This window comes from Vidua macroura, chromosome 2 (genome assembly GCF_024509145.1).
Source record: "Vidua macroura isolate BioBank_ID:100142 chromosome 2, ASM2450914v1, whole genome shotgun sequence".
NCBI classification, from domain to species: Eukaryota; Metazoa; Chordata; class Aves; order Passeriformes; family Viduidae; genus Vidua; species Vidua macroura.
Genome location: NC_071572.1, coordinates 23229393 through 23254549, shown reverse-complemented (window position 1 = coordinate 23254549; position 25157 = coordinate 23229393).

Sequence of the window (25157 nt, the reverse complement as noted above, 5' to 3'; positions counted from 1 at the left end):
AAATAGTCTTCAATATCCTTCCTTGATTCACTTGTACTGCACAACTGTTACAGAGAAGTATCTGCTGATGTGAGTGTATGGTTTGTTCAGCCAAGAGTTTGAGGCAATTCTAAAATATTGATGATGTGTTTATTTTGGTAACAAACTACAATAGTGCTTTGTCTGCACTATTTGAATTTGTCTGCAAATACAGAAGTAGGAAAAGTGAGGGAGGAGTTTTGTGGGGTGGGTGGTGTGGTGGTGGTGACAACAGGCACTGAAAGGAATAACACCATAAAGGAGACTGGGAAAGTTCTCTGAATTACATAGCATAATGTAAAAGCTGTGTAATGGTAGAGAAATACTAAAATATTAATGAAGAATCTCTGAAAGACACCAATATTTTCATGTTACTTCCTTTTTGTACATAGTTACTGCTTTTTTTTTATACCAGAATGAAAGTCAAAGAGGCTGCAGAGAGTGACTAATTAAGGCTGTAGCATTCTTCTTGCTGTCAATTGCATATTTTATCCATGAGAAGCCAAGATCTTAATATATGGAGTTTCAAGGAAAAAAAAATAAAATATCAGAATATGGAAAAGGAAAGGTCTTGGAGAAACAAAGCAAAAAGCCATCTACTCTGTTATGCTCTTTCTCTCAATAGTTAACACTGGATATTTTATGACAAGACAAAAATAAGAGAAAAGCAACTTCTCCCAACACATAAATAGACTAATAATCTCTTCATTATTATACTACAGGGCTTTTCTTAAAATCCAATGATTTAGGTCAACATGATGTTGACAGTGGTATGAGTAAAATGAAAAGAGATTTGAATCTGCTGCTTGATATCCAGAGTCAACAAATGTGATAAAACTACTTGTGAGTCAGAAGTTGTGTAAGTAAGCAAAATAGTTGAGACATCTTTCTTCCTATTGATTATAGGAGAGGTATTTGCTGTTCTGGTAAATAGAGTACAACATTATCATACTTGGCAGCAGTACTTTCCTACCTCTGTATTTGCACATACAAAGGAACTAGTTTTTCTTTTGACAGATAATTAACTGATTGAACTTAGTGCCACAGGATGTCGTGGAGTCCAGAAACAGCTTAAAGAGAGTTGAAAATTTTGCTGAGAATAGATCATCAGTGACTGTTTAATAACATAGTCCACTTACACACTCAGAATTCCTTGAACAGCTGGCTGCTGAAAAATAGTTTTGAAAGTGGCAAAGTGTTAGACTGTACTTTCTGTGGTTTAATATCTTTAATGTTGTGTCATCTGCTTCTGTTCATCTGGAGAAATGATTCTGGTCTAGATGGACTTTTAGTCTGACATAGTCCTGTGAATAATATTTTGTGCTCCTCTTAAGAAATGACAGAATTCAGAGCTGAAAAATCCCATCTGACTGGCAATATTGTTTGGCCCAAGCTTACTGAACTTAAAAGTCTCCGAGTTATCAGCATTTGTCTGAGTATTTTGTCAGCCTTTTTGGTGTTGGATTTAGGAGGATTTGATTCTTTCCTACCTCTAACAGCAGCTTGATGAGTAATTGGTAGATGTTTTTCATCTCTGTATCTCAGCTCCTCTATATCTTCTGAGGAATGCTGACCTGCAATTAGAGATCTTGTTCAAAGCACCTGCAACTGCCCCACCCCTAATTTCTGTTGTTACATTAGTGTTAACTTTTTGCAGTAAATTATTTAACTTTTGGTAAAATTCATGCTTGTCTAGAAAACTCTAATTTATTTTGAGCTTTAGACCCACCATACATAAAATAAAATACTTTATTTTAGTGCCCACACTGAATTGCTGGGGTCAAATCTATAGAAATGTGGACCGCAGAGGGACCCAGGCATCTCTATTTTCTGTAATCGGGTTGATTACAGAAAATACAATCTTATATCTAATACGTGAGATTTCTTGTCGCTTTTATGACAGGTGTTACTCCAGCAGGACGTGCCGCCGCTGTGGCGGGGGAGCCGGCTCCGTGCGGCTGAAATCCCCGTCGGCGCTGGGAAGGTCGGAGCAGCAGCACCCTCTGCTGGGACCTGCCCTGGGTTTGGGCTCACAGCAAGGGAAACCTTCTTCAAGGCCGGCGCATTCACTTCCCTGCGTTCCTCCTCTCGGTCTGTTATAGAAATAAGGAATCCTGGTCCTTTTCTGTCGTCTAAAGCAAGCTGGAGTACTGTGCCTAGTTGGGCTTCTTCTGGGTTACATCCCTGCTGCACACTCAAAGGCTTTTCTGCTTTCCTGTAGGAAGACTCAGAGAAAGAAGCAGCAAACATCAAAGAAATAGGCCGTGTAAGACTGAATTAGAGAGCACTGCTATCTTGCATGAAAATATTTTCCCACATTAAAAGAAAATCAAGCAGCATAGAAATGTGTCCGAGAGGTTATTTGTCTGTATAATACCAAACACTTTGGATCTGCATGGAGGTTTATAAAAATGAATATGGGCCCAGCTGAAGCAGAGATAAAGCTCTTAAGAATCCTAAAGAAATTATTTAATTAAAAATGTGAATTGAAAAATACACGGTAAGCCTTGCAAGTACCATATTTTTAAAAAATTAGTTAAGGAGTGTTTTTTGCGTTGCAGAGGTTAAAACACTAAAGTGTGATGTAACTTAGGATATCAATAAAACAGTTCTATTGCAAGTACACTTCGTTTTTCTTAGTATCAGAGAAAACTCTCCCTGCCATCTCTGTGGTAAGAGCCCTGAGAAGGGCTCAAATACTAGTGTCACCTCAGAATGTTTTTTTTTTACTAACATGGTAGAGCAGTTTGTTTTTCAGGAAAAGTAAGTGTCAACCACAACAGCCAGGGGAAGGGAGGAGAAGAGGAAATCAAGATTAAAGATTTAATAATGAGTTCTTTCAGTCTTGTCAGAGATGCTTCTCCTGTGGTGTCCAGTGGCCAGACCTGCGGCTGGAATGAAGAATGAAGATAAATGGTGTGGCTGAAGAGGAAACTATTAAGAGGAATAGAATAAGTGTAGAAAATTGCAAGGTGAAAAGTGATTGATCAGTGGCTTGAAATGGCTTTTAAACAGCTTTTATTTGAGACAAAGTACCAAATCTTATAAGTGATGGACTGAGACATTGCCAAGAAACCTTTTTTTCAGGGACTGAGAGAAGCGCTGAATCCCCACAGCTTCTAGTGGCTTTGGTAGGATCTTTGAGTCTTTAGTATCTGAAAATCAGTTAAAAACCATGTCCTTAGTCCCAAAATACTTTGAGAAGGGGAAATCAATTCTGTAAAACTGAAGATTCACAAGAAAGTGATAAGTGTAGCTTTTTAAAATCTAACTCCAAGAAATTATGTTTAGACTAGGCATGAATATAATTTATTAGCACTATGAAAAAGACAAAAAACCCAAAGACATCATATGTGCAGAATAGTGAGTCTGACATGAACAGCAGGAGCTAGACAAGTGTTAAAGAAAGAAAGTCGGAGTATCGCAAAAATTCTTCAGGGGCCAGACATGGTTTGATACTAGAACAATGCATACTGTTGTGTGAAGGCAAGAAAAAAATGCATTAAGAAAAGCAAGTTAAGTAGAAACACAGGTACTAAATAAGGTTCACAAAATATCACCAAAAAAATTACAAAAGAATTCACACTTGGGGTTATTGCGGCCTATCCAGGAAAAAAAAACAAACAAAAAAAACAAAAAAAAAAAAACCCCAAAAAAACCCCACCAAAACCCCAAAAACAAAACAACAAATTACCCCAGCCAGTCAACCAAGTAAACAGGAAAACAACCAAAAATCCTAATACAGTATAAAAACCTGTAAATGTTTGCAGAAGTTAAGTTAGTGGTGAAGAAAAAAAGTTAACAGGTTTATCTAAATAATGTTTTTAGCTTTTGTGTTTTCTGAAATCTCTCTTGGAGTACATTTGTTCTTTCAGTTTCTTCTATAAAGTAATTTCAGAAAATTGTATTAGTCTGATTTCTAAAAAGACCTTTTGGACTGGTGATAACATGGCTGTTGGAGTTGGATTAGAATATTCTATCTAAATGCAGTTTCTGGAAAAAATGCATTGAAAGGAAGGAAATGTATTTCCAATTCTGATAGCCATTTTATTCTAAACTCATTAAAAAACTTTCTGCAAATTTTGATACAACACCTGAGGGAGCTGTATCTGGAATGCTTCATTTACCTTTGGAAGGACGTTCCAAAGCTGGGAAGGAGAGAACTTCAACCAGGGACACCTTTTTCATCTTGATTATGTGTTTAATAAAAAAGCCCAAAAATGTCACAGTGTTTCATAGGATAGTTGGCTGGTTGTTCATCTCTACTAAGCTGCAGATCATTTATCATGAGGCATAAATTTTGTTCGTCTCTCTTTTTTTAATAAATATGAGCTTCAAAGATTCAGAATTATGCATCATTTTCAGACTCACTGTGCCCAATGACTTGGCAATAAAAAATTTGCTATTTCTTTCTACAAAGTGTTTTATTTTTTCAGCAGATGAGAAGAGAATGGAGCATCCTAACACAGCACGCAGCTGCACAGCTCAGTAAACTGCCCCTGCTGCTGGGAGAGCTGTGACTTGGCAGGGTTTCTGTATGTCTGGGTCATGCAAAAGAGAACTGCTCTGGGTGTTTCAGGCATGAACTCTGAAACCTCCCACCATTCTTGAAGCAATTCTCCAGCTTAGATACCACAGTGCTGTTGTCAATGGGGCTGATGTAAGCGAAAGGTAAACACATTCTTGGAAGAGCAACTTTATTGGGCTAGTAGCATAATCCATAGGGTAGGTAATCTCAGAAGCTGGAAGCAAACAGAGATGTTAATTTAAACAGATTTGTTTATGCTGAGTGCTCTTGGGGGCCCCTGGCCATAATATAAAGTGTCTAAGTGCCATCCATAGCCTTTCAGCAGTTGCGATGGTATGGCCAAATGGATTCATCTAAGGCAGTTGTAATATGTCCCATCTTGCCCCCAACATTATTGCTATTTCAAAGGTTTTGCCACTTGCTTATTATATCTATTTTTGCCACCATAGATTATTATCTAGTATGAAAGCTTACTATTACTGACACACAAAACCTTCTGCTGAAAGAAGTATCAGGGATATGGAATTTTTCTCCCAGGATAGTTACATAAAAGATGGTAGTTGACAAAATAATTTAGTCATTCTTATGCTGAAGGGTCATAACTTTTTGTATCTGAAAGCATCAGGATTGTTCATCTACAGAACATAGGGGACAAGGAAGCTTTAAAGGAAACCTTCAGATCTTCTGTACCAAAGCTACAAAGGACTAAAGAGTTTGAATCTCTAAAATTTTCCTGTGTCAGGGAATTTTCCCTGATAGTCAAGAAACTTTTGATTCCTGTATAATTGTCAGCACTCCTCCCAGCCCATACCAGCTTCTCAAGGTAAGCATCTTGTGGAGATAAGAGAAGCAGCTTCTTATGTCATCACTCAGACAACAAGTACTTTCATTTATGCAAATTTAAAGGACTGAGCTAGCAGCAGGAAACAGAAAATAGTTAAAGTGAGTAGCAAGTACATGGAGCTCCTGTAGTACCATTGCCAGATTCTATTAGGACTGAAAAAAAATATCAGGGGCATCAGTGAGCTCTGTGGCCCATGTCTTAAGAGATTTAGAGCTTGAACATCTGTCTGTGCTGTCTGTCCACCTTGTGCCATCATGAATTGTGGTCAGTTGTGAGAAAGGAGAGTTCAACTGCCTTTACCAATCCATCATTTTTTATTTAATCTGGTGAGTGGGGTTGGGAAACCCTACTTTTTGTAGAGAAAAGCTTTATCTGAGGTTATTGCCATTCTGTGCTTATGCCAAGCCTGTTAGAGTGGTACAGACACTCATCCTCTTTCTTCTCCTTTATCTCTTTTGCTGTTTCTTGGCTAGACTCCAAAAAAGAAAAAGACAAAGCAGAATGTTTTTCTGAGGGCTGCGACTTGAAGGGAGAAGATAATATTAATTATCTTGAGCAGTATCGTGAGTTCCCTCAGGGAGGTTGCAGAAACCTTAGCAAGCAGTTGCACATTCCTAGAAGAGACTTGTACAGTGTAGCTTGTTCAGTGTGAGACAATGAAAACAGGCTCTAATTACTGGCTACAGGCTAAACCCCCACTCTGCTCTGGGACAAATACACCCCTGCCAGAAATAAAATATAATTAGTAATTGTTTGATTGTTTTAAACACTTTTAGACAGAGTTGTGGCCTGTTTTCACTCCTCTGTCCTGAACATTGTGAACTGATGATGATGATCATGATGATCATGATAATGATGATGTCAAGGTCTCTTTAAACAAAAAGTACTGTTTAACAGGTCATCCAGGAGACCTGAGTTCAAGGTCACCCCTTTTTCAGGCTGTTTGCACATTGAAAATATCCATGGGTATTTGTTCTGCAGGATTCATTATTGCACTTTGCCTCAAAGAGCTGTGTTCTTGGTGAAAGCAAAAGTCAAATCTATGCTGAAAAAAACCCCAAACCTTCAGGTTTTTTTTTCTTCTTCAGGAAAATTGCTGGTGTCATGGACTATCCTGATGCATACCGAATTGGATACTTGATTTCTCTTTCAGATTCTTTCTTTATATTGCCCAGAATTCGCAGAATTCTCTCTCTGCCCACCATGAGGATTTCTCCATTTCATGTTGACAACCATAGTTTTAGTAAGGTTTATTTGCAAAATTTAGTTACATCTGGGAGAGCTGAGTTTGCTAGGCAGGGGATTTTAGTCTGCTTCATAGTGCTTTATCTGTGCTGTTTTATCTAACCAATATGCCCTCCGCTTCTTGTGTTGTTCATGGTAGACACAGACTTTGTTCACCCTGTTACTGCTTACACCCATGTTGAGCAATATCTTCCCAAATCAATTCTTGCTGTGGTTCATAAATATCAGTTCTGATTTCTTGCAATCCTACCCATGTTCTAATAGTTATAACTTTAGCTTTGCTTATCCATGGGCACAAGGAATCTACTTTTATTTATGAAAGCTTTGGGTTTAGTTCCATTATTGCTTGTAACTCATCAGCTGCCTCATAAAAGAGAAAGTATTTGTGCTTTTTTGCATTTCTAGACCCGCTTCCTGGTTAGACCCACGCTTGCTCATCTATGTATAGCCTCTGACACTTCCTTTTTTTCTCTATGTATAGCCTCTGATACTTTTTTCTCTAGAAAAGGAAGCTGCTTACTCTGGATTATTTTAAGTGCTTCTGGGTCTTGCCTTTTGCTGCTCTGCTGGTCTGATTTGCCTGGGTGCCAGACACTAATCCTTTAGTAAACTCAGTGCTGTGCTAATGCTGGCCCTGGGAAGATACAGCAGAGTGGCCAAACATGATGTAATGTCTCATTTTACCCATCATCTTTTTTCTGTTTATAAAGGTGACACTCCTGAATGAGAGGCAAAGGAAGGTTCTCACTAAAAGAAAGATACCTTATGTACCATACAGTAACATTATCATGTTGCTTAATTATTTTGGTTCTATTGCAGCACTGGTAGATATCCTGTTTCCTGAGCAGAGTGTATTACAATAGTACATTTTTCAAAATTTGTCTTTTGTTTCCATCTGCCACCTAACTATCCTTCTGAAAACCTGCCTAATCCACAAGCAGTGTATTGAAAAGTGCTAATTTACTGTCATCATACAGTTCCTCAAACATTTTCCAGTGTTTAGCTCTCACATCAGAGTTTCAGGAACCAGAACAACGAATCTGTTAGATTCCACTGGCCTGTTTGGGTATTTTGTTTGTTTTGTTTGGTTGGTTTGTTTGGTTTGGTTTGGTTTTTTTGTTTAGTTGATTGTTTTAGTTTGGTTTTAGGTGTTTTTGCTTGTTTGTTTGTTTTGTTTTGTTTTGCTTTGCTTTGAATTGCACTTGGTTTAGAACAGCCTTTTTTTTTTTTCAAAATGCAATCTCATGGAGTGGAACTTACTTAGTCAGATGCATATATCCTGCATGTAGACTTGTGTGTCTGAGCAACTCACCCAAGACTCCTTTAGTGTCTCTTTAAGAAAAGTGCACTTTCAGAGTGCTCTCTGTCTCATCTCAGCATGCATTTAAAACAGCTTAGAAAAATTGCGCACTGAAGTGATATTTCTCCCATGCTGACATCTGAAATTAAGTAGAATAAAATTTGCTCATGATGTCACACCTTGAATCTATTAGAGTAACTTCTGTCTTTCCTTTAAGCAAAATCTTGTTTTTCAGAGACTACTGTAGTAGTGAATATTCTCTTGTGCCATGTGCTCCTTGTGATTGGATTAGCCAGGGAACATTTATTATTTTAATGTCTTCAGAAACCTGCACTGTCCAATACTTCATTAGATTTTGTGAGGTCTTTCACAAGCAGTGCAAAGGGGGGTTTGCATCTTGTCATTCAGCATCAGTAGTTCCATCAGTAGTTCAGTTATGGTGTACTTAAGTGGCTGCTCTTAAGTGTATTTAAGAGCAATGGCTCTTACCATCTCTGTATGATCAGACACAGCCAAAGGTGGCCTATTGGCACTGTGCTACTCCAAAAGCAGTCCCTGGTAATGCCTTTCAAATGCATAAACACAAGCCATTTCTCATGGCTGTCCTCAGAAGTGCTGTCACATTTTGGGTTTGCATTATTGCTGCTCTTAAGCTGCTTGTAATCATTTTCAGTTCAGCACCTCCATAAAGTTGCAGTTCTTTAGAACTGATGTGTTGCTTATGGTTTTCTTGTCCTGTCAAAACCCTGTCCTTGGATGTCTCTACATTGACCACCATTATTCTACAGGTATTATGAAGTAAATAGTATCTGAAATAGTCTTCTTGTAAAAGAACTTTGTTTTTACTTTTCTGTGTGTGTGTATTAGAGGTATGTCTGTGGTTTTTTAGGTTAGTTGGGGTTATTTTAAAGACCATTCAATCCTCTTATGCCCCTTCAAAGTTCTAATTATTATTATTTTTTTCTTAGTTTAAGTTTTATACAAGGGGCATGTGGCAAATAAAACTTCTGGACCTTCTTCCTGGGTTGAGCCACATTGTTTTCTGCGACAGAATATCTTTATCCTTTGGGAAAGAAAATTAATTAACTCTTTGATGTACTAGTGCAGCCTTTCACTGGGGCTAATGCTGGAAGGTTATACAATAATCTCTATCAATTTATGCACTAATAACATATAAAATTTAGCTTTTTATAACTCTCTTCTATAGAAAAGATACAGATGCATTTCTGAAAAGTAGATATTATACCTTTTTTGGGAGCAGAGAAGGTAAAAGAGAGAAAAGTGATGGACATTGTTTAAGACTGGTAAAGGAGGGATGAGGGGTGGAGCTGAATTCTGAGTCTTGGTCCAGTGGTTTATCTGTTGGACCTCGATGCCTCCACAATATTTCATTAAAATTTATAATGTGTAAGTGCTCAGTCATGACACAGGCAAATATCACAGCTGAAAGTCCCTTGTATTCAATATAACCACCAAAGTAATTCTGAACAGTCATAGAAGGGTAGATAGGATGTTTTAAGCTTGTTTGCCTTATCATAAAAAGTATGCATGAGTTTATTTATTTATTACTGGAATAATTTATTATTTTTATATTTATTTACTTATTTATTATTACTGGAATAATTACTGTCTTGAAAGAAACAGTCTTTCTCTTTCATTCTTACTTCCTGCATTTTTAAGTTTGTTTCAGTATCTGGTTAACTTCAGCAGTGATACACAGATCAGCCTGTGAGTTTTTGTTTAGATTGCACAGAGTGCACTGGGTTTTGCTCAGCTGTCCTAACCTCACAGCTGGTAACAGACCATACATTAGACGCATTATTGCAAACACTCAGTTTCCCTAAGTCTTCTCAAGAGGAGGTAATGACCTTATCTTTTTTTAACAAACCAGCCCAGCAAGATGAGTTATGCCCCTAGTGTTGTCTCCTGTCAGATAGGGAATAAAGTTATCTGGTATTCATCCAGTGATTTTCTCTGAGGCTGGCCAGATGTGGCAGGACATCTGTCCCCCACTCCTCTCTACCACATATAGACATATTTATGCACATTTGGTGCATAAAGAGATAACCTGGGGGCTAAAAGGCCCAGCAAGGGGTCATCTCTGGCACCGGAGGGGTTCAGGCCTCAGCTAAGAAACAATATCTTAGTCTGGAGAGCAGATGTGGGAAGAGATAAAGGAAATATTCTTGACTGAGAGACACTTTTTTACAAACTGTAAAAGACACTTGAGTTATCAGAGAGGCAGAAACCTTCTACACATGTGCCCTGAAAGTGTGGGAGACCTCTCCCCAGAGCCTGGACACGGGTTCCATGGTTACTTCTCTGGGGATTGAGGGAAAGGATATTGATGTGTGCTGCACCAACAATTGGATGGTAAGATACTCTGAATCCTAAGTTATATTATTTCTTCGCTAGCTGTAACATTAACAGGTACCTTTAACCTTGTGCTGTGTATATCTACTAGTAGTTTCTCTTTTCTTTTTTTCTTTATTCCTGTGTAGTATTAGTTTGTTTAAAGACTTATGACTGCTAGTTTTCTGTCTATTAAATAAATAATTATTTATATAATAGACTTAATCAGACTTTATTAAAGAACTTGTGAATGAGAGTGAGTTTTGGGGTGCTGGCTGCCTCAGTAAAGCTACTGCCTGCTGCCAGAGACCTGGGCAAAAGGCAAGGGCTTATCTACCCCCCACATCCATTTCTAACACCAGGGCACACATTTTCTCAAGCAGGATTTTACCATATTGAACTGAGCAGATTTTGGTAGTGATTCATGCTATCTTTCTATTCCCACAATACAGGACAAGCAGGTTAACTAGGTAGCCTGACTCAGCAGGTGCAAAGACAGTATTCATTGTGGCAAAGGAAGAGAAATACCACAGAATATGGTATACAGAAATACAGAATAATGATGAAATAAAGAAATAATAACTAATATGGTTTGAAAAGTGAATGAACTACCTACACCAGATGGTAGAATGAGCTCCTTACATAGAAGGGTAGGTAAGTCTTAGGCAGTGATGAATGCAATATGTATGTATAGAATGACTACTAAAATTCTTGCTTCAGGTTTGTAAAAGTATGAGATATAAAAGATGAGTTCTATGCAGCAAGTTTATTTCTGTAACTTTGGAGATAATAAATGGAGGAGCAGAATATTAGTTAGACTATAATATGTTCACTCTGCTGCTAATGAGGTAAATTTGAATGTTATGCTGCTGTGCTTCATCTCCACCTGAGACTGTCACTAGGGTAAATTAATTTTACTGTGTGATGCCAGTTTTAAGGACTTTTTAACATGAAATATTCTCTAAAGAATGTTTGGATAAATTGAGTGCATATGAAGATATCTTACTCAATGTCAGAACACAATGAGTTATTGTTGGTGGAAAATAAAAAGGTAGAGACTGTTAAAGAGTTCAGTGGCACAGGAGATTTCTGTGTTGGCAAAGGGACTGCTTGCATTAGTGTTACATCCAAAGTGAAAAACCTCTCAACTTTGAAACAGCTTAGCGGAAGCCAAGGTGAGGGCAGTACAAAGCCCTGAGTTCATGGGAGAGACACAAGCATTTGTTTCACATAAAGCACCTGCTTATGTACCCAGAGGGCAGATGGAGGCTGTAACAACTCTTCTTTCCAACTTCCAGAAGCAACAACAGCAGTTCTGTGACTCAAAGCTTTGCAAGGTTCACCTTTTAAGTCTGTACTCTTTTTGTGCAATGTGCTGATGTCTTAATGAATTAATTAAAAGACAATTAGACATCCCTGCATGGCTCACTGGAAGTCTGGATCAAAACATCTTTCTAATTCTTCTTGAAGTAGCTTGGATTCTTGCCTATCAGGGGAGCTTATGTTCTGAATGCTCTTTCACAGTATGATATAAAATGCTGCAGTGAAGCAGTGGATCAGAGATTATTATTTTCAAATTATTATTATTTTTAGCAGAAAAAGTCAGAAGACTTGAGACATCTGAGAGGGAGATAACCGTGGCTGAATGAGATGGAAATGCTCAGGAGTGTGCTGATTTAATTAATTGCATGATGAGTAAGCCAGTCAGGGTCAGACTTTACCAACTATGAAGTCTTTACCATTTATTGCTTGCTGTACACTGACCATTGCCTCCACAATGATGATATCGCTTCAGTAAAGAATGTGCAGCCATTTCTGATCTGCTCTTCTGCACCATCCATTTTTTCTTTCTTAAGGGAATACAGTGATAATTTGAGGGAATTAGATATACTGATAATTTTACTGCTGTTGATGATTTTACTGTCAAAAGTGAATGGTATTCTCTTTTTTCAGAGTTACAACTCCTAGTTAATTTTAAAGACAATAATTATCATCACTCTTTGCCAACTACCACAGGCTGTTATAATAAAGAAACAAATTAAACTCCCAGTCAGAAAAGTGACCTTCTTATATAAGCCATGGGAACTTAGTAATTCTTTTCACCCTGAATGATCAAACAATAAAATAATTATTATGGTAAAATAATGAAGTAAAAGATGATTTTCTGATACTCAACCCAAGGTCCTCAGGGTATATCTTTGCTGAAGCACAGGTGAAAGAAAAATACTTTCTGCCTCTGGAAAGAGATAGACACTTGAGGAATAGGAGAGCAAGAAGGAAAAGGAGTCAAGGAGAGTAGGGAAAAGGAGAAGTTGTCAGGAAAGATATGTAATTTCTAATCAGAGATAGAGATTTGAGGAATAGGAGAGCAAGAAGGAAAAGGAGTCAAGGAGAGAGGGAAAAGGAGAAGTTGTCAGGAAAGATATGTAATTTCTAATCAAAGAATTTGTGGGAGATTTTATAATTTATACCCCTGTTATGTAGACATGAATGTTTATAGTCCAGCTAGTGCTAAAATGAGAGAAAAATGCACATGGTACTATGACAGTGTACTTGATGGCTATGTTTTTAAACTGGACTTCCTTAGAAAATAGCATAGTTTACCCTGGTAAAGAAAAATTCTCAGAGTCTGGGTGTTGGGATGACCCCAAGATTGTAAAAGTCCTTATTCTCCCAGCCTGTGCAGCCAAAGGAGGAGTCAGAATGAGTAGGATCAGCTTCTCAAGGTTGTTTATTTTTCCTTATCTATAACATTCTTTCTCTGACCTGCTGAGGTCTGTCTAGCAAGGCGGCCATGGCATTCTGTGTGCCGCCTAGGGTGACGGTTACATTTTATACTAAAAACTAGGTGTACTATGTTTACAATAATGTGCTAATATCTATCATTTATGTTAGACAATGTGTCTCTACCTTAAACCAATAGAAAAGTGTCAGCAAAACATGGAGGAAAAGAAGGAGAAGAAGGTCAGGACATGCTCAAATCCCTCCATCTTGTCCCTTGAATCCCTTTCTAAAAAAGCCCCAAAATTCCACTTTTTCACCCTGTGTTAATTCAACTACTACACTACTCAAACCCTTGAGGCTTGTAATTCCTCATACAAAGTTGTCAGTTTTTTCCACGGGCTAAAATCAAAGCCACAGGTGTTTTTGACTTTGTGCCAAGGTCTCCGAGCCCCCTGCCAGGGTCTCAAGACAGCCAGAGCAGCCAGAGGGATGTCCTGGACTCTGACAAAAAATCCATTTAGAAAATTTGAACATGGTGTTTTGCAGCATTACAGTTTTGAAAAACCAGGGACCAGCAGAATTTTTTCATTCTTTTAATGTGTTTGAATTGGTTTTGTTATTAAATATGCTAATAATTCTGCTTTAGGAATTTTTCTTGATAGCTTGAAGACATTTTAGAAAGAATAATTTGTACTCACTTTTCAGTTTAAGCAGGTTCACAATTAGAAGATGGCATATGAATTTTGGAGTTGGGGATTAGTTTGTAAAGTAAAGAGGAGAAGGGTCATAATTTGATAATGTTGCATTGCAGTCTTTCCTGAAAATAGGTTCAGAATATAGATTTTCATTTGGAAGACCTGCACATGTAGTCCTGTCCACTAGAGGTCATGAAATACTAAGAAATTTCTTTTAAAAAGAAATCTGCTTCAAACTGAAATAGTCTTCAGAATCTTTCAGTTTTTTTTTTCCTCAGTTTCTGCAAATTTATTGTTACAAACACCAAATAGTGCCTGATGCTATCTCAAGGCTAGAATTAAGCTGGGCAAAGCTGCTCCTTTTCTTGACTATATCCTGTGATCAAATGACTCAGCTCTACATGCTGAAAGCTGCAGCTTGCTCCCTTCGAACTTTCTTGAGTGTGTGATAATATAAGGAGATTTGATTCATACAGGAGTTACTTGCTCTGTCTGATCAGATTATTTCAGGAAATCTTGTTCCCTGCAGGAGGCTCATAATGCATCTGATTTAGACCCGAGCCTGTCAGCTGCACACAGGTGTGCACTCCCGTGGGTTCAGCTCTCACACAGAGCACAGCTGGCACTGACAGGGAACCCAGGGAGCCCCTTCTCACCCGCACAAACTCTGATCATACTGATAAGAGCTGGAAGCCATAAGGGGCTCTATTGAACTTTATTTTTACAACAGCTACCTTCTGTTTCCAAACCAACAAAACAGGGGCTTTGGAGACCTGTCAAACAGTTCTCTCTCTTTCATGGTTACCTTTCCTCTATAGGAGAGAAAATTGCAATAAGCAGTAATGAGAAACAATAATTTAGGTGACTAGTATTTGTGGTTTCAGTGGTATTCAAATGTGTATGACTGCTGACCCTCTTCATGAATAGAGGCTACAATAGTATTATCAAGGCAATTTTTGGGTACATTTTACTTAAATATCTCACTTTCTAAAGTGTTCTAACATCTTTTTCTCATGACAAACACATTTGTATTTGTGAAAGATCTTATATAGGACAAAAATATTTATTATTCAGGCTTGAGACTAGGAAAACTAAAAGCAAACTTATTAGATTTCTTTTCTTTATCATACATGTGCATTTTAAAATTTGAGTATTTAGGCTCTGAAGTATCTACCTAGGCCATACATAAGAGTATAAGACAAAGAAGCAATGTATATTTCAGTAAGAACTTCAGGGCCTCAGAAAGAGGAAAATAACAAATTCAAAATAGTTCTTATTTTTATTTTTTGTTGTTGGTAAAATTGATTTGAATAATGAAAAGAAAATATGAACCAATTACTATAGCATTTGGAAATCAATAGGAGGTGTGTCATAAAAGAACCCCTCTATCCAAGTGAGGTGCCAAGAAATTCAAAATACATAAATTCTTTCACAGATCCATGAGAGAAAAGGAAGGAAATACCTCCTGAGAAGCAAGAGAATAAGAACCTTAATGAACTGAATCTTGCCTTTGGATCTCACTTTAACTGGAACATATGGCAAAACTTTGGATGTGGAAGTGGTCCAGCTCATTCTTTTGCCCTATTAGATTACTCCAAAAGAGAGTAGAATTCTATGCTTTATATAACTAAATATATACAGAGATAAACCTTAAATTTAAAATTAATATTAAATAAGAGTGTTTTAATTAATATATAATGCAAAAGGCTACAACAATCACTTCCTAATTTCTGCACTATCAAGATGGCCATAGTTAGGAGTTTTGTCAAATATTATCCCTTTTTATAGTGACAGATGGTGACAGCTAGAACTGTAAGGAATGCCTAAATGGCATAGCACAAACCTATATGAGTAAGAGAGTCAAATTTCAAAGCTTCATTGGTCTCCTCTGATCTAATAAATCTTGGCACACATAGAGGCAAGCTGACCTTTTTGTGTCTGATCAGCTGTCTCCCAGGGATGCCAAACATTAGTTGTTTTCTAGATGTTTACCTAAGTCTCAAAAAATCTGGTGTAAAGCATAATTGCTGATGACTTTTGAAGATATGAAAGAAACTGCAGAAGCCCCTTGGTTTGGGGTGAGGGATGAAGGGATGAGGAAAAAAAACCAAAAAGACAGGAAATTTTAAATTCCAGTTTGTCATCTTCACTTTGGATAAATAGAACCAAAGTCCTGAAGGAGATGAAATGAATTGAATGTTTGAAAACTGACGTCTGGGTACCATCTGAGGGGCATGAGAACAATTATACCTCAGGACTGTTCTGCTGACCTGCTTGATTAATGAAACTGTAAAAATATCATGGAGAGAGAAGTCTACCAGCCACTCCAAAAGACAAAGCCATTTGGTAGCTGGAAAGAATATGTCAGTTCAGGTACTTTAAAGTTTAATTTATAAGTCAATAGCTTTGATTTTTTTCTGAAGCAGAAGACTTTGCTCTCATCTGCAGTGCTAAAGCATCTAACTCCCCCGAATGATTTAGTTGTTCCACCGAATTTCTTGTTATATTGAGTCAGATATAATTTTCCAGCAGACACCAGACCTACTCTTACCTCTTGTCCTTCCACTACACACCTCAAGGACTAAATGAATATTTAGGCCACTAGAATATTTAGGTTGTGAAGCTGTGATTCAAAGTAAGAATCAAAGTTGACAGAAGGCCTGGTGCAGTGATACTTAGTTTTGAATGTCTTTGGGTCAATTAAATCTTACATGGGAGGCTTAAAATCTCATTTTCTTCTCATTTTCTTTCTTCTATTTTTAAAATTTTTTTCTTTTCTTTTTTATTTTCTTTTTTTTTTTGGCTGCAAGTGTTTAAAAATGATTTATAGATAATCCTAAAAAACTGCAAAAGCACACCAGCATACATTTTCTGCTGTTACGTGTGTATTTGTTATTTATTTTTAAAGTATATGATTAAATTTCATTTAAAATATATCTTTTTAAATGGTGAAAATTCTCTCTTTTGAAGCATGCAATAATTATTTATATTATTTTTTGTGAATTATTCTGCACATTAAGGAAAAGCTGGTTTCATTGTTAATTGTTTCTACTTGATCATGACTTGACTGTTGCTACCTTCAACGGGATGGCTGGGGCTGGCAGGCACTTCTGGAGGTCTCTACTCCCTCTCCCTGCTCAGAGCAGGGTCTGCTGGGGCAGGTTGCTCAGGGCTCTGTCCAGATGGGGTTTGACTTCAGTTGCAAAACTGGAGACTCCACAACCTCCCAGCTCAACCTGTGTTTGACCACTCTTTACAGTAATGGAGTCTTTCTATTGTTTAAAAGGCATTCCTCTTATTTCTGTTTGTGCCCACTATCTCTAATTAAAACATGCCTTTATTATTTACTGTTATATGTTTAACCTGAAATAATAACACATTCTTTGAATATATAGATTTAGATTATTTTTCTTCCTTTCAATAAACCTGTTAAGAAACTGATACTTATTGGAAAACCACATAACATGGCCTGAATTCTGTAAATCGACCCCCAAGTTACTTTCATTGTTAATAATGCAATTTAACAGTCTGAGGGAAATTTTAATTCCATGAAGAGGTTTAAAAACTTTGCTGACTAATATTCTGCATATTCTTTTGTGGTAGGTTAGACTGCCTACAGTAACCAAATGAAAAGAAGTTGCAGCAACCTCCTGCACAAGATTGAAAGGCTTGTGTTTGGTCCAGAGCCCTGAGCCATAAGGAATTAGCACTGGCTATTTCAGACATCTGTATATAAATGATAAAAAAATTAAAAATATTAGATCTACTTGACCACTTTTTAGGAAGTTCACCAGTACAGAAACATATATATCCAATATGTTTATTTTTCCTGGGGAGAAGTCAGACTTTCACTAAAATCTCCTTGAATTTAAAACAACAAAAGATGTATTTATCTGATTATCAAAGCTAAAGTCCCTTGATGTATCAGCTTCTACTGCACTGCTAAAAGGAAGCTTAGCGAGAATGTTGGAGGACTCAGATATGGAGTTTTTTCTCACTTTTTAAATGGATATTTTCTTACATTGAAAAAAAATACTTCCAAGAAAAGTATGGAGAAATAAAAAACCTTATTATGCAAATTCAGCATACTTCTTTTCAGAAGACTTTTGCATCTGTACAAATGAAACTGATTTTTTGATGTTCAGTATTCAGCTAAATTTGAAGGAAAAGCTATAAACCAGTGCAGATTATGAAAATCCTTAAGTATTCCAAATCTAAAAAACATTAGTTCAAGATATATTTCAAATGTATAGTTTCTTATTTTAGACAAGATCCACTGATTACTCAGCTTCCTGTCTTGTAAACTAACTGTCATATTGCAAAAAATCATTGACGTCAGTGAAATTAGTTTTCTCAGCAAAACCTAACTTCTGCAGTTTTTTGGAAAGGTTGAGCTGATAGAAATGATTTTGCTAGGGCTAGCCAGCAATGCCCTGAGTTATCCCAGTTGTAGTCCCTTCTTTCATGTTAACATATGGCCTTGTTCCACATCATGAGCCAAAATATGCATTTGCCAGGTCTGTACAGTGTTTGTGTATAATTTATTCCAAAGGCAGACAAAGTTCATAGTCCAAGTTTTGTTGAGACTGAATGTTTCCTTTTTTATCCAGAAGCTAAAAATCACGTTTAATTTTAAATTCAGAATTTCCTTTATTCTGGATGTATTCCTAACTTGTATGTCTAGAGGAGGAAGTGGTGTAAAGAGAGGCAGAGGTAAAGCCCCATGGCTCCCTGTTATTGTGTTGAGAAGCACTGAACACAGACCTTGGGGCAAGCAATAAAAACTGAAGCTAACTTTGTTTATACACTGCATTATATTTAGAAAGTAATTCTCTGATGTGGTACCAGAACAGACTTGGGAAAAAGTCTTTAATGCACAGCAAGGGTTAGCTGTCTAATGAGGTATGAGATAATTATATTAATCAACTATGTCTTTTCTTACTGTTTTTTCTTACTCTCTCAGGGTAAAGAGCTGCACGTTGGCTGTACCTCATTTTTATTGGGTCTGCCAAACTTAACTGCAAGTGAGAGTTCAGGATGCTCCTAAAGACATCTGTCTGATAATTATCTTGCTACAGCTGCTGCTGATTAATTTATCTGTGAGGAGCAAAACATTTATTTTTTCTACTAGTCTGCTTCCTTTCCTTTTTCTTAATTCCTAGGTTAAGACAGTTACAGTTATTTTTCTTCTTCAGATGTTTAAAATTTGAAACCATTCGGACATTGTGTTTTTCCTGTATAAATATCTATATATTCTTAAATTGTTAATAGGCATCCAGAAACAACTCATAGTACACCACAAATTATTGGCTTGTAATGGTTTGTGTGGCCAGGTTTTGGTAGCAGGGAGGACAGTGGAGTGGCTTTTGTGAGAGGCTGCCAGGAGCTTTGCCCATGTCCAACAGAGTCAAAGCCAGCTGGCTCTGAGATGGACCCGCCGCTGGCTGAGACAGAGCCCATCAGTGACAGTGAAAACTGTGGTGAGGCAGGCTGTCCACCTGGACATGAAGGTCCACATGGAGCCCTGGAGGTCCCTCATGCTGGAGCAGCTGGATGCCCAAAAGAAGCTGTGGCCCAATGGGAAGCCCATGCTGGAGCAGGATCCTGGCAGGACGTGTGGTCACATGAAACGATGAGTCCAAGCTGGAGCAGGTTTGCTGGCAGGACCTGTGACCCCACTGGACTGCTGGAGCAGTGTGTTCCTGAAGGATTGCACCCTATGAAAGGGGCCTGTGTTCGAGCAGTTCATGAAGGAACAGTGTCCCATGGGAAGGACTCACTTTAGAAAGATGTTCTTGGCAAACTGACTCCCATGGGAAGGACCCCACTGTGGCTGGGAAGAGTGTGAGGAGTCCTCCCCCAGAGGAGAAAGGACAAGCAGACACAACATGTGATAAGCTGACCACAGACACCATTCTTTATCCTCCCATGGTGCTGTGGACAGGGATGTAGAGAAAATCAGGAGAAAACTTGACCCCAGGGAGGATAAAGGAGTGAGGGGAAGGTATTTTAAATTTGAGTTTATTTTTCATTCCCTTACTCTGTCTGTTTTACCCATGACAGTAACTGGTGAGTGACTTCTCCTTGTCCTTTTCTCGACCCACAAGCCTTTTGTTATACTTTCTCTCCCCTTGTCCATCTGAGGAGGGGAGTGATAGAGTGGCTTGGGTGGGCATCTGACATCCTGCCATGGTCAACCCACTACATGGTTATACAAAGTTTAATGTTAATGCTGTTATATTCTGATCTTGTTTCCACTGCAGTGTTTTTAGGTACTTGTTCATATTCTGATGTCTGCCTTTTACAGATCATTTTTGTAGCTACCATTCGTGCTTGTTTGTTGGGAGTCCAGTAGTTGCACAGCATGCTCACCTACTGTGAGATGGAGAGAGAAGCCTGCACCTGCATGAAACGTGCAGGAGTGCCTCAATACCCCTTACACTGCTTTTCAGTGTGTCCTGCTTTATCTTGCTCCTTTCCTTGTAGTAGTCCATTTCTCATGGGTGGTATCCAGAGTTCCACCTTCTGAGAAAAATCCTGAGAAAATACTCAAGGTGGCTTATCAGCAGAAAGCTTCTTATTTTAATGCACCAGTAATTGTTAGTTTTCTTATAACGTATACAATGCAATGCGGGAACTTGGAATTGCACAATACAGACATTCCCTTTCTGCCTTTCTTCCCACTCAGCTGCCTGAAGAAATGATGTGTTGGAGAGCCAGAAGTGAGAGCTTTGTGCTCCTTTGACCTCCACATGAACATGCACAATAAAACTCATACTCAAACTCAAACATTACTCAAAGTAAAGGAACTGCACTGCAGAAAGCCCTATCAGATAACAACAGCACCTTTATTTCAGCAGTAGCATTAGCAACAGTAGGAGCCAGCTGTCTAAAGCTTCAGTCTGTAAGCTCATCCTGGATATTGTCTGAAGTGGGATTTGGAGAATACTACATTCAGTGAAAAGCAAGTTTAGAGGGATTTTGCTGATATCAGATTTGAAGAAAACCTAACATAATGTGCTTTTCTGAAGATGAAAAAGCTTCCAGCTGACAGCTAATGCAGGTGTCCATAGTCAGATTTAAGAGTGTTAATGTTTCTACAGTGTAAAGAGAGATAAAACCTTGCTTATGTTTTTGACTCATTTATATGTGTGACAAGTATTGTCCAGAAGTTGCAGGCTATGATGGTAACAAGTAAATCAATAAGATGAAAAAAAGGAGACAGGAGTAAAAAGAAAGTCCTTTCATCCTGATTGAAAAGAGGGTCCTTCAGAGAGCTCAGGAAGGATGCTTACAGCACGAATTTTAAACATCTGGTTAAAGTTCATAAATTAACACGGTCAGCCTACAGTTTACTTCAATGGGAGGAGGAGACAGAATAATATATATATATATATATTTAATCTTTTTTGTTCAAATCTCTAATCAGGTGATTTAATTTGGTTTACATTAGCACTGTAGTTTGAGTCAGCAGAACTCTTTTTAAATAAATTTCCTTATCACTCTTGCTTGCCATGATTTTGCAGAAAGGAAAGGGCTTGGGGTTTCAATTGAGACCATCTCAAAATGTGGGGTTCAGGAGTCTTCAGGTATTCAGCCTACAGAAGCACACTAGAAATTATCTGAAGTCAAGCCCCAGCAGCGCAGGTGGTATGGAAACTTCTGCTCTCCAGATTAGTTCTTGCTATGTTGCCCTGCTTGCTGATGCAGGCACAGTCTATCTGCTGATGTCAGTCCCTGTAAATGCTCTCACCAGTATTTACTGATGGTGGCACAGAAACCTGCACTGTTGCAAGAACTGAATCCATGTTACTAAAACTCAGTTTAGAGAGGTCAAAATTATCGTGAAATCAGATTTTAGTGAAAGCTACTTTATTATTACTGTTTTCCTGAGAGTCTGTTTGAGGGGGAAGATGTTAATCAATTTATGCTTAATTTTCTCTCAATCGTTAGCACTCTAAAATTGCCAGGCTCTCTTGAATCTTGGAACTGTCCACAGCCTGCCCTACAAATCCTTCTTGCAATACTTTGCTCAATGATTTTATGGCCAGAACACTGTTCTAAATTTGGAGCTGCAATCAGTGCTAGTGTGTTGGATTGTCTTTGGTGGTCTGAGAGTCACTTCCATCAGGTGTCAGCATTAGCATTTGTGGTGACTGCAGCTGGTTGTAAATTCAGCAAAATTTTTTCACATTGCAGAAAATTCAGATTGATATAAAGACCATGCCAAAGATCACTTCAAGTCAAGAAAACAATGTAATTCTTTAAAAAAAAGGAAAATCTGTTCCCTGTTGAACCTCAACAAAGGTAACTGCTTTACTGCAAGATTATTACTATTACTAAAAGTAGATGAAGCACTGAATGAAGAAGTGAATAGATTTATCTATTGTTAATTCGCTCAGACATCTTGGAATGTTAGATCTTATTCTGCCTGTGTCTCATTTTCACATCCTGATGGAAGAAATTTTTTTTTTCTATCACAATATGTGAGAAAAGAAAAGAAGATATATCTCTCTACAAAGGAAGTGTAAAGCTAGTAATTTTTTATTTCATTCTTCCAGGTTAGCTCAGTATTAAAGTGCATATTGAGGTTGAGGCAACTCCGTGAAAAGAACACAAAATCTGTTTGAGAAAGAAGAGCTGGTGGATCTCCAAAGGCTCACACCATAAAAGAGAAGTTCCCTCCACAAAATAGGAATGTGATTCCTCTGGTAAAGCTTTGAGGATGCAAACAGTGAAATACTGTCATGGAGCCACTGAAGGCAGTAGCATGGCAGAGGAGGTGTGGCAGCCCTGTGTCCCCAGGTTCAGCCTGCATCAAGACCAAGCATGTGTTCCCAAGAGGAAAATGCATGCACACACACATGTGATTCATATACACAAGCACATAGATATGTATACAGGTATATAAATCACATATATCATATATATAGATATATATATAGATCACACATATATATAGATCTTATGCACATAAGGAGGCATTGGGGCCCTGCCTGCCCCAGGGTCTCCCATCCTGGTGCTGCTATACAGGGAGCAGACTCACCACACAACCTGACAGGTGTAGTGTGAGGCTTTGAGAGAGCTAGCTTGATTAAATGTGCAGCTAAGCGGGTGAGGAACCCAAAGATGTAAACATGAACTGAGAAGTGTGCTTGTCTCCAGGTGAGAGCTGAGACCTGGCTGACACAGAGATATCACCCAGGAAACCCAGTGTAGCTCAGAGTGTATAGAGGATTTATTTTTTGTTCACTGCTATAATATAACTAACAATATTTATCTTTTTTCATCATAGCTTTGTAACCACCTCACTAATATGGTTACAAATATCTATATCTTTTTTATTGATTTGAACTGAGCTCTAAATTTAAGCTCTCACTTTGCAGTACATTCCTCACTTGGAGCTTGGAGAGGTGCAAGAGACAATCCAATCTGTTGTTAAAACTTGTCCTGGGTGCAGACATCTTCCCTTCTGCCCTACCAACAGTGCACAGTGCTCTTTCCATACCACACTGCTCATGGGCCAGCAGAACTGGCAGTACTGTTGCTCTGAGGGAGCCTGGAAAACTTCAGCTATATGCCTCTCATTGCAGTCACATACTTCCTCACAGAAATGTGAATTTTCCCTCCCCTCATTAGAGCTGATGTGCCTTTGAATGCAGTTGCCTTCCCTTTTTCTGCTCTTTCAAAGCTCAGGACCATCGAGTTGCTCACCAAAGACTGTGTTCCAGTAGGGTGCTACCAAATGCTGAAGACCTGGTTGCGCCCACCATCAAGAATATTTCTCTTGACCTTCATGTCCTCTAAGCACATAATTTCCTCTGCATTTCAAGGCTTTTGTTGTTGTTGTTTTTATTTTTTATTTTAGTATTGTACTTACTCTATAATGACTGAGATTTGTGTGTCTGTGTATAGATATACATTTAAATGCTAGTTTTTTGAGACTTTACATTTGCAGATGCATGATGGTCAGAAATGTAGCTTCAGAGACTCTAGTGTACCTGTCTGAACACTCACATGCATTTTTTGTTCAGTTTAATGTTAAAATGTCGTACTGACATCACAAGATCTGACAACATTGACATAATGAAAATGTCAGCATATATGATAGTGGTAGTTTGCAAAAAAAAAAAAAAGTTGATTTGACTGGCAGTTGAGAAACTTGTAGAGCTCTTGATCTAATATGCTATATTTTCCACAATGAAACCAAGTTTTTTTTAATAACAGTACTCTAGTCTTTAGGCTTCTGTTACCTAGTCATTAAAATGTTCCCAAAATGAGGTTCCTAAAAGCAGCTACAAAAATATTCAGCCATAATTCAGAAACCCTGACTTCTAGTGGAGATAATATAGTTTTCACATATTTTTTAAGATTTCCTTAGATTTGAGGCACTTCTCCTAAGACTTTTTTTTTTTCTCATAACACACTTGAAAAGTAAATGCAAAAAAGATTAAAACTTAATTGAAATAAATTAATGGAAAATGAGGTCCTTTAGGTCCAACAAGCTTTAGAGATCTGTACTAAGGTTTATTTAACAAGAATGCTAATTAATTGCTAAGTGCTGTGATTGTTTTAAACTTTGACCATTAGCCTGCTATAAGTATTTGCTCATGTTCAGTGGTCCTTGAAACAGCCTTCACATTGAATGGCCGAATGTTAGCTGGATTTTGTGACATTCCAGGGGGTAAAAAGCCTTCTCACCGTGAAATAGGAGATTAGATGTCACTACACTGAGCTAGCACAAATACAGGTTTTCAAAGACCAGTATTTGTTTGAACACAGCTATAACCACGATATTTGGCAGTTCTGTATCGGAGAAGAAGAAATTAATCTCCTTCACATCTAGGGAGTACACTGTGTGGGAGGCTGACCTGGGAAATGGCAATGATCTACTTGTTTTTAAAGCCTATTGATCCAATTGAGTATTCATTCCCTTCTCATACCCACTGTTTTGTCTCTCTTCCTCTTTTAATTTTTTCCTTAATCCATGTTCCATTCCTGCATGGCTTGTCTTGTTTTTATTCCTCTGCAGTGCAATCACCATTAATCAAAGACCTCAGGAACTGATATGTTTTTTTCCTGGGGTTTGCGTTGGTTTGATAGGGGTATTTTTATTCAGCACTTTTCTACTCATAGGCTTCTAAAAGAGATGTCAGAATAGCACATCTGCTCACATCTCCTTACCTACTCAGACATGGAACAATACAATAAATAAATAAAATATCTGTAAATCAGTCTCTGCTATCAAACCATAGATCTTTCAAACCCTGAGAAGCGTCAAAGAAGTCTGGTCACAGGATACCAGCTTAGGTTATATTTATAGTCTTTTTAAACATATTGTAATTGTTTGGTACTCTTGATAAAGCCTATTTGTCAGATAGATATAAAGTGTCTAGGAAGAATTCTTGCCAGTTTGAGCCTTGGTATTTGTGTATTCACAACACAGAAGAA